The sequence below is a fragment of the Clinocottus analis genome, unplaced genomic scaffold (assembly GCF_023055335.1).
Source record: "Clinocottus analis isolate CAN_PGR_092001 unplaced genomic scaffold, fCliAna1.0.p SCAF_433, whole genome shotgun sequence".
Taxonomy (NCBI): Eukaryota; Metazoa; Chordata; class Actinopteri; order Perciformes; family Cottidae; genus Clinocottus; species Clinocottus analis.
Window position 1 is genome coordinate 1 of NW_027176191.1, and position 11220 is coordinate 11220.

The following is an 11220-nucleotide window of genomic DNA, read 5'->3' on the forward strand; positions in this document are numbered from 1 at the left end:
ACACAAACACAAACTCCTGAGTATAATATGCTGATTTTAATGAGTAAAAGTCAACAAACTCCCAATGGACACTCCTTTTTTAATGCAACGCTGTGAAAGAAGATTTTGTTTTGTGTTTGGGAGTGGTGGGGGCCACCAGGGCAGCACAAAGAGCCACACCCAGCAGAGGGAGGGATCATTCCCAAGGTAACTCGTATCACAAGCCTGAAGCTTTGCCCTGACACACCCTTAGCTCTCTCTCTCTCTCTCTCTCTCTCTCTCTCTCTCTCTCTCTCTCTCTCTCTCTCTCTTTGTATTTGTCTTTCCCAGTCTCTCCCTTTCTGCAAGTCTGTTTTTCATCACTATAAAAGGGCAGCTTGAGTCAAACCCATGGAGAGCCCAACATTAACGTTGAGCGATGGCACGTTTCAATTTTTCTGCCTTTGTGGGAGGTGGCGAGATCAAGGCAGGGGGGCGGGGGGATTCTACTTTCAGATTTCAGAAAATCACCATCGCAAGTCATGTGGCCAACATATGGACGTCTGTATTAAATAACAGCATAACAGTGCCTCAGCAGCTGGAGAGAAAAATGTAAACTTTATTGGACTGCACCGAGCTTTCCACGCACCCAAAACAGGTTCTGTCTGCATAAATAGAAACCCACATTTCTTAAACACACTCCTGTGTCGGCCCTCGATTACACACTCTTACCTTGTCAATGAAGGAGGCGAAGCGGTTGTTGAGTGTCTTGATTTGCTCCTTCTCCTGGGTGCGGACGACTTGGATGTTGGGGTCAATCTCAAGGTTCAGGGGGGCCAAAAGGCTCCTGTTCACAGTTACAGCGGTGATAGGGGCCTGACCGCCCATGCCGAAGCCCATGCCCATGCCGCCGCCGCCGCCGCCCATGCCACCACTGAAGCCCATGCTCATGCCACCGCCACCCATGCTTGAGTTCAAGCCATAGGCGGTGGAGCTGGTGATGCCCCCAAAGCCCCTGTTGCCTCCTCCATAGGAACTATTGACGTTGTAGCTCCTGCGGCTGGTGATGCCGCCCGATCCTCCGGAGTAGGAGCTGCTGCTGAAGTTTCGCGGGGCGGTGGAACTCCTCACGCTGTAGGTGGTCTGCTTAGAAGAGCGCATTTTGAAATCTGGAGGAGTTTCTTGTGGATGAGTCTGGGAAGGTCAGACTGCAATGGCTCGGTTGGCAATGCAGGCAGGGCAGGCAGGCAGTGAAAGAGACCAGAGCGGATAGAAGGGAGAAGAACTTACTGAGGAGTTTTAAAGCCTGTGGCTGTGGGAGGGGACTGTGCAGAGCTGCCATTGGCCTGCGTGTCTGGCTGAGAGAGGGAGGCAGGGCTGTAACATTACACTTCTATGACACATTGTCCAGTCACTCAAAAGCATTACCTGGGCTCTCTGCAGGCTTCTCCGTGTTGTTAGAGAAAACCTGGTCTTCTGAGAGGATTGTCGAGTGGTTGTATTTCTTTGATCTCTTGTTTGCTTGTGCCTGTGTGTCCAGGAAAAACTGCTCAAAAAGCCTGATTCAACTGGTCTTTTGAAAATATAAATAATTTGTATTCTGCAGCTGTGTATGAGAAAAACACATGTGTGTGTGTGTGTGTGCGTGTGCGTGTGCGTGTGTGTGTGTGTGTGTGTGTGTGTGTGTGTTTGAGAATGTGGGGTGGTACTTACCGGTGATTATCTCTTAACAATCAACAATTATAGTTAATTTGGCAATAATTTACATGTGTTCTGCTTCCCTTTTCTTTTCTTTCACCATCCCAGGCCCTAGATCATTAAACTACTTTCAAATGTATCATTTGTCACTTTATCTATGACTATTCTTCTGTCTACTACTGTACCATATTATATTCTATATATTCACATTATAGTCCATTGCTACAGTATGGCTGCAGCACTTTTTTCTCACTTAAACTATAATTTTCTTCTACGTGTGAGCACTGTTGGAGGGAGCCTGCGAGCTAAAAATGTGATGATTCCCTCCAATTTTTTTTTACAATTTTATTTACAATTTGTCGTTTAGTTTTTAAGAAAATTGCAAAATGATCATCATGCAGCCTGTTCTCACCTCCAACTTTTGTGGGAAACTAATACAAACTAATAGTGATAACTAATAGTTATTTTTAAATACTGTTGCTTGGTCAGTGGCTCTACCACGCAAAGAGCAAACCTAAAGCAGAAATGTCTTCAAATTTGCAAAAACTCTACTGGCCAGCAAGGGGCCACTTCTCCGGTAGCATTGTAACATGAGTTTATGTCTCAATCTCTAGTCTCAAGTCTGTTTTAATTCCAACAGTTAGCGAGCGTATGTTTTAACTTTCAGAAGTATGACCACAGCAGCACGTCACAATAACTCATTTTGGTGGAGGATTAACAGTTTTGGATGCTTTAGGGCTCAAAATTCTTCGTGTGCTGCTGGAAACCTCTGCACAACACCTTGCCTTGCTTTGAATTCCACATGTAGAGTTGTGTGTGTTTATGTCTGCAAACCAGGGGAACCGCACTAACCAGCTGCCTGACAACAGGGATGTTTGGTTGCCGCCACCATTTTGCCTGAGGCTTTAAAAAATAAATAAAATGAAAGTCGGAGCCTTTATTTATCCTCACATTCAGCCATTTGTACATGTGTGTGTCTTTATGCCTACACAACAAGCACCTCGGACTTATGGTGGATCATTCGTGTCTATAATCATCTGTCTAAAAATCATAACTAAGCATTCTTGAGAGAACTACTCACTGTGCAAACATTGCTAAAAAAAAAAATCTTACACCACACTGATAACTGAGCCACTAATGCTCCCATCACTCCTGCTTGCACTGTTACTGAATCATGTTTCCCATCAAGCAGCAAGCAGCGTGCAGCTATGGCGGCATACATGGCTGTCTGTCCACCAATACCGGCCTTGCATTCCTCTCCTCCCCCAAACATTTATTTCCTCCTCCAGTCCCTCACCACGATGAGTCACTAGTCCCGGCGTAACCCATCCAAACCCCCCCCTCCACCGCCGCCATATCCTCTTCCCTCCACCTTCTCTAACCTTCCTCCTTTGCCCGCCTTTCGCTCTTGGCCTCATTATCATCATGGAAACACACCCAAATAAAATCCCACCCCGTCCCCTTCCAGGCAAAATGGATGCCAGCCCATGAGCAAGGCACTGGCGACTGCAGGGCACGGGGTTGCAAAGCTCAAAGGGATGGAGTCAGACTAAAAAAAGAGCGTGTGGCAATATTGATACAAAGTTATGAGTTTTAATTAGAAATAAACATATTCAAAGGGCAACACCCTCACTGTCTTGTGAAATGTGCATGACTGCAATGAAATGACAGCGATCATATATTATCACCAGGTTTTGAGTCATGTTCATTCAAAGCCCACAGAAACAAGAAGTGACCTCTCTCAGAGCGCTCGGACGTTAATTGCATTTCAGCAGCTCCACCATAAATTATGAAATATGCTTTGGTTGATCGTATGACTCTCATTACTCTGGTCATGCGGAAAGTGAATGATACAAGTACAAAATAAATACTTCCAATGGTTTTTTGAAACAGGTAAACACACACACTCTTTTGAATCCAACTGTTCAAGTACATTATCCGAGGAAATATGTAGAATTCATAATCTAGTGTGATTTTACTCATGCACCTTGTCTACCAGCTGCAGAATTCCTTGCAGCTCCAGATTTGCGTTGTTTCTATTTTTGCCTTTTTATTTATTCATTAAAAATAATTAGATTGCCATTAATTTCAGAATATTTCAGAATCGCAAAAATGCTTCATCACTTGAATACAACTGAACAATACGACAAATGGGCAAATCCTCGTCTCTGATTGGCTCTCCCTGCTGAGAGCATACGTGTGATCCCTTGAGAGCTGTTCTTAAATTTATCACACTTCCACCTTCTTGTAAATGGGCTTAAATAGATGTGTTTAGTTCGTGTAAGTACAAACCCTGATGTCAACACTGCTCTTGGGTCAAGACGCCATCCCATGACACCAAAAGGAAACACAAAATCGGTGTCAATCAATCATGAAATGCGATTCGATGCTATTGACATTTGTCTTCGGTATGTGCTAAGGAGATAAATGTGCACATGAGACGTCAGTATTGAGATCACTCAATACTGAACTTAACTACCCCAACAATCATTACATCAAACAATTTATCTTGAAGCCTCTGCTTCAATCAGCCTCTTGTTGCAGCGGTAAAAACAATGTTCCAATCATATTTGGATTGACTGAGTGACATTAAAAATGCGTGCAACAACACCAACATCTCTCTGACCGCGACGAGGTGATCAAATCTCATTTGGTCTTTCATTGCGCCATCACAGGTTGATATCTGTAGGCAAACCAAAGCTTAGCGGCCCGCTGGTGTTTCTTGTTTGACGGACCTTCACCCTGGGTGTGCTGTAACACCCTATAAACATCTGAGAGGACCTACTGCTGTCATCTGTGCACAAAGCTGTCAGAAGGTGTGTCGGAGTGTTGTAGTATAGATAATGTAGTGTGTGTGTGTGTGTGTGTGTGTGTGTGTGTGTGTGTGTGTGTGGGCAAAGCACTTAGGGTGTGTGCTGATGCATGTAACGCTCTCTCTCTCCTGCGCTCCACTCGACCATAAAAGACACACAGACTCGAGAAACTTTTTTATCGTACAGGCCTTCACACCACTGCAAATATGAAATGTCTATGGCTTTTATTGTGAAAGGTAAGAATGGAAGGAGTACATCTGGTTGTGTTGTCTTCTAAAGTTTGTCATCTTTGTTCATATGAGTTGTTGTTCTTCTTATAAATATTGGTGCGGCTAAACCCTTTCCATCGAACATGATTGTTTGATGCAGTAGCGGGCCGTGGTTTTAGGCTATAGGTTTTTAATGAGTGCCATATAGTCCACATCACGGGCTGACTGGGGGGAAAAAGTGTGTTGACCCACTCTGCAGCAGACACCCGACCCGCGGAGCCGCTCCCTGCCAGAGTCCGCCCAGACACCCCGGCACAGCGTGGCCCTGCCCCCCTGGCTGAACAACTTGACCAGCCCAACCTCGTCATCAACAATGCATGTTGTCCATATTGTCAACCAACCAGTCACATTTAGTTATAACAAAACCGCGGCAGTGCACAGACAAGACTTTGCAGCACAACAGCGCCGGCACAAGCAGTGCACATTAGCACGGGTAGAGGCCGCAGCTAGAGCCACCAGCAGCCCCAGGTGCAGCAGCAACAGCGCTGTTTATGATTAAATACGACTGCAAATGTAAAACAAAAACAGTTACATAATCAGCATTTCACTCACGAGGTGCACATAAACCTCTGTGGGAAAAGGGTCATCAGTAAATCCTGAGATTCTAGCTTCTAGGTTTGAGATGGTAGCTGCACTGACTAATCACAGCGCATGTTTATGTTCACGTGGGCCCTGTGACCAATCACACGGCTTGGGTTTCGTGAAGGCTCTCTTGTGTATTTTAATCAGGCTAATCTTACATAGAGGAAGACGGGTGAAATGTGACTGGATAAAGAATGCTGTTAAACATTTCCCAAGAAGCCATACGAGAGGCCCGAAGGAGCAGAGGAACAGGTGAAGGCAGCTGTGCAATGAGAGAATGAGCGAATAGGGGCAAATACTTATGTCTTTGTTAAAAAAAATGACATTATAAAATAGTTATAACAATATATAATAATATATTTAATTCTTAAAAAATATATATATATATTTTTTAATTATAAAATAGCTATAACTTTGTGAAAAAGGCTTTGATGGCCCGCCACTGGCTTGATGCCTTCATTTGCGAATGCTCAGAAAAAAGTATGTAGTGTAAAAATAAAGTTCTGCGAGAAAGTATTTATGAAAAAAAATATATTCATCAGCAATTTAAATACACAAAAAACGCCTCCATTGTGTAAATGCCTTTAGTCATCATACAAAAAATGTCAAACACGTAGCGTTTAAAGGAAATTTTGTGATCCTTCACTAAAATGTGTCATGGTCATGAGCCATGTTGGGCCAGGTGGTAAACGTTTTGAAACAATTGGTTAGGTGTAGGCAACATATCTACGAGATGAAGGTGAGACAAAAGATCCTGTTTTGTGTTAAAATGGTGACTTAACAACATAACGGAACAGCAGTAATAACGTAAATAGCGTCAATAAATAAGGACCTTATAGGACTTTCTTACGACAACGACAGTAATAACTTAACTGTCGTGAATAAATAACGACCGCCTTTAGCAGAGTCTCACATGATGTTACGTAACAACTATAAAAATGCAACAAGCGTACATAAATAGCAACACACCATTAGTAGACTTTCTTACGTGATGTTACGTAAAAACGTGACAACGTAACTAAATAACAACCACCTTTAGCATGATGATGTTATGTAACAACTATAACAATGTGTGGAGTTTCTCACGCAATGTAACAAGCATAAACATTTTGACGTTGGGTTTATATATATATCCTCATTATTCCACCAGACTTTCATTAGCAGAGACCCAACATACATACAGTGTCCAGTGTGTCTGAAGTACAAGAACAACTTCAAGCTGTCCAGCAGCCTTTCCTGGCAGGATACAGAATAACGACCCTTCACATTAAACAACCCTTTTTGTGTCACGGCCCCATTGTGTTGCAGCTGAGCCTTCTGGAGCATTAAGTCGTAATAGACGGCACTAACGCCCAGACAGACAGGCCAGTTTTCTTCGCTTTCCTCTGGAACAGCAAGTTCTCCAGGATTTTCTGGATACATTTTAGGAGAAAGTAGCCCTTGGTGGCCTGGCATGCAATGAATGATAGCATCTTGTAGAATGAACCGTTGTCGTTTTGCACATTCATTCAATCCGAACTTAAATGCCCCAAACAGATGGGCAAATAAAAAAACGTATTTACTGATGTTAACGTTTGTTCAACTCTTTCATAAACGCCGTCCTAACAAAACTTAACTCTGCATCAATTTTGCTGTGGAATGTGTCATCAAAAGTGTTTCTCTCACTATTAGTAACAATTAGTACCATTAGGCACAGAACATGGACAAAGAGCCGGTGGGTGGGTCACTAACAGTCTATGGCTAGGATTGTAAATCATAAGGCAGTGAGGTTCATGTGATTCTGTATCTGTAGTATTTTATGGCCCTGGAGCATATAGTACAGTCCAGTATGTGTCAAGACAATGGCCTCACTTTGATCTCCAAAGTGTTTTTTTTTTGTATTTTAAGTGAAAATATCTGAATGAGTAGCTATTGTCAGTCTAAATTAAATGTAGTTTTAGTATTTCTGTGTCCACCAAAGCAACATAACACACAATAACGTAACGTAACTATCGTAAATAAATAACTGCCCTTTGCGGTGTTTTTTGCGTGACCATCGTAAAGTCAACATTTTTTATTTGTTTCAGTCTGCTATATGAAAGTCCTCTGTTTGTTTGACACACCTGATTCCACCTAATAATTCAAATAGTAAATAATGTGTCACGTGTCACGTCCTTGGCTGATTTGCCCAACACAGGGATGCCACCACGGCGTACAGCAAACTATTGCAATACAACACCAAAAAATGTGCTGCACCGAGTCATTACTTTAAAGACCTGGAATTAAAACGTTACAACAAAATTGCAGGTTTGGTAGAGGACAAAGAATTGTATGCAGACACACGCACAAGCAGACATACTTCCTCTTTCATTGTAATATATTGAGATTCCTGTTAGAAAGATCCTCTATTTCATTTCATACCCAAATCCAGCTGTGGCATGCCTTGAACAGTTTGTACTTGGAGGTGGACGACAGCCTTGTTGATGGGGGTCTGGGAGAGAACTGCAGACGTTCACACGTCATCAGCGCACAAACAAAGTCTGTTTCTGAAGCCAGAGTTTCATCTCAGCAAAGTCTAATTCTACAAGTCGTCCAATTTGAAGTATATGAGATGAATTTCATGGAAAATGTGAGAAAGCGGTCTCCGTCCGAGTAATGTAATCACAACAAACATCACATGTATCCTACGTAATCCCTCTGCTCGTCATCCAGCAGGGAGTAACATCCAGGGTGAGATGTAAATGTCATCCGGCAGCTGAATCACTGAGGAAGTATTGTGGTTCTGTACAAGCCAGGAATATATAATAACCTGATGAAAAAAAACCCTGCGTATTGGATTGACTGAAAACTAATAAGGGACCATAACAATATTATTGATGGTGCTTTTAAAAACGCATTACGTGGTGGTGGTGTGCAAACTATGTGTGCCGCCACGACAGGAAACAGTTTAGGCATCAAACCTACTTGGTTTAGGTCTAAGAAGGTTTAACTCGGCGATGACTTTTTGGATTCACACAGGACACTAACACAGGTTTCCTGGGTGAAAGTCCAACGTTGAAACGTGTTTCTGTTGAACTGATTTGTGTTTCCACCACCGCAGAGGATCCAGATTTACATTCCAGTGGTCAGATCACGTATTCTTCGGAGATCAGGCTGTGATTTAGTACTATTTTGCAAGACAATGTTGGTGTTTCTTCCTCAACGACAGTGCTCCCTGCCTGATATTTATAACTTCTCTCCTGGCAGTTTGAACAAATCAAATAAAGCGTGGGTTTGAAAAAAAACATGCAGGGAAAAAGAGGAGCAGAGAGAAACCCAACATGTTCCATGGAAAAAGCTGGTCCTCCTCAGCTCAGGGCCCTGCGCCCAGTTTACCAGTGCCCACAAGAAGTTGGGTTCCTTGTTTAACTTTCTGTCTCCTGCTTCTGCGCAGCATTTCCTGCTTTTACAAAACCAAAGACTTTATGTGTGCGCTCGTCAACGTGGGGCCCTTTTCCTCATTTACCCACACACACTCACACACCACATGTTCCTCTTATGATTTGTCTGTGCGTGTCCTCATGTGATCCCTCCTTAGCGCTTTTTTTTTCTTCTCAATCCCGCCCACCGCCCATGTCGCTCCACTCGCCTCGCCACACCCACGCCGTCGCTTTGGCAACGGGGTTTACCGCAGAGCAATGATGACTTTGCCAGATGCATATGGAAATGGTTTGAGCATGGTTGCCGTGGACACGGAGATACATGGAACCACAAAATGTGTAACTACTACTACGCTGGATGGAGTATGTGTGGAAACAACGCGCGTCACCGGGGATCTGAAGTCGCCATCCCAAGAGAGACTGGACGCGGAGACTCATTCACAGACGCACTCCTCGTGTAAAACCAATTCTGAGTGTTCCCTTGACTCTTCTTTTTTTTTATTGGGAACAAAATGACTGATAAGCTAAGAAGTCCCTCCGGGCTGCAGAACAATGCAAAGACAAATAAACATTGGCAGAGGCGGAAAAAGGAAGTCTACGAATTTGTGTGTTTTTTGGAGTGTGTCTTTTTGCTTTCTTTTCTTTTTTCCACCTGGGGCGAGTACAGACGATTGTGTGTGCTCAATCTGTTTCCAATCACAGAGTTGCTTACAATAGTCTCCCTTGTTCTAGCGTGTGTGTAGTTCCATACCCGAGTGCAATAGACAGATTTGTGGGTACAACGGGAAGATTTTCATTGACGGTGTGTCTTTAGTAGCACGCCAGACGATGGTCCCTGGCCATCCCGTAGCGGCCTTCTGGCTAAAACCCTACAAACAAGACAGAAAGCGATTGTAAGTGGTCTGCTCCCCTGGTGGTAGCTGTCTGGCCATGCGCTGTGTCTAAGTCTGTACGATGGTTTCTCTTCATGTTTAAGTGGAAACAGAAATGCTAGAAAGACATTCAATGAAGGGATAAGTCAATAGACTTTTTAAGTCAAAAGGTTGTGTTGTTAATCTAGTGTTGTGTTCTTACTTTCTCAATTGAATTCAAATTATATATATATATATATATATATATATATATATATATATATATATATATATATATATATATATATATATATATATATATATATATATATATAATTTTCTTTTAAATGTCCAGGAGGTCCTGTAGAACCTTCTGGATGTTCAAATATAGTCAGCAAACTGCCTTTGAACAACATTTATATGTAATCTACAGATTGTGAACATGTTTTCAATTAAAATGTAGTTGATAGTAGTGTTTTGATCTGCAAATAACCAAACACAATAAACTCCGACCATGAAAAAGACATGAAAGTAATTGCCACCAGCTTCTGCTCCTTGGAGTCATTTCATTGGGATTCATCATTATGAAACCCCCAGGCTCCATCTAAAAACTAGTATTTTCGTATTTATAAATATATTTCCAATTTCATGTTTCAGATTAATATTAAAGAATGCGCATGCCCAGTTGAGTAGTTACCTGTAGTTGGCCTGTAGCTTTACTTTCAAGGAAGATTTCAACGTTTTTTTCTCATCCTCCAATGCCTAACTCATGTAAAAGTATGTTTTGAAACACAAGTCTGATATTAGTGTTGCTTGTTCAAATCGTACATTATTTTATTTCTATGGTAAAAAAATAGAAAGATAAATAGATTTAAACACTAATAAACAATACATGGGGTCTTGTCACAAGAAATCCTTCAATCTTACACTTCAAATCCTTTATTTGTCAAGCTTAAGTATCAAAATTGCAGCTCCGCTAAGCATCATAAACTGAGATACGGTCGCCCCCATGGAGCCCAGAACAATACCAACAGTGTGTTTTAACTTCCAGCGCTTTGCCTCCAAATGGCTCTGTGGTGCTGAAAAAAGCACAGAAAAGAAACGTAACAGGAAAAACCTTGGAGTGGAGCCTGGAAAGGAGGGTGTTTTGGGTTGCGTTGAGAATGTCAGAGGTGCATTTTAGAACCTAGTAGGGATAAATGACACTTACTTCAACAAGCGGTATGTATCACACTGATAAAACCCTAACTTTAGCTCATTCTCATGCCGTTGCTGAATGACTAAATGATTTAGAGGTTTGGTGAAACATATGGATGGACGGTAAGGGGGCTATATCAGGCTTTGTGCAATGGACACATATTGTGTTGCTTTACGCAGATAGTGTGTGTACTTGTGTCTGTTCATCTTAGTTCCTGTGCCAGTGTATGGAGTCTAAACTAATCATGTGGTTAGGTTCAATCTGAAAAAGGCCAAAACATATCTGCTCACAACTGGTTCTACTGTTCACTCCGCATGCTGCGTGATTCATACTCCAGCAATGCTCTCGACTGATATGTGTGAGAGTTCCATTCATAAGAGCAACCCTTATCCCATCTTTACGGTGGTAACACCTTGATAAATTGTATCTGAAGTGAGGAGGGAGAGTCATTAT

General features: G+C 42.4%; 1 pseudogene; it reads right to left on the reverse strand.

Annotated features, from left to right (window-relative positions):
* Positions 1–633: 633 nt before the first annotated feature.
* LOC137801800 (keratin, type II cytoskeletal 8 pseudogene) lies at positions 634–1214 on the reverse strand (annotated as a pseudogene).
* Positions 1215–11220: the final 10006 nt, after the last annotated feature.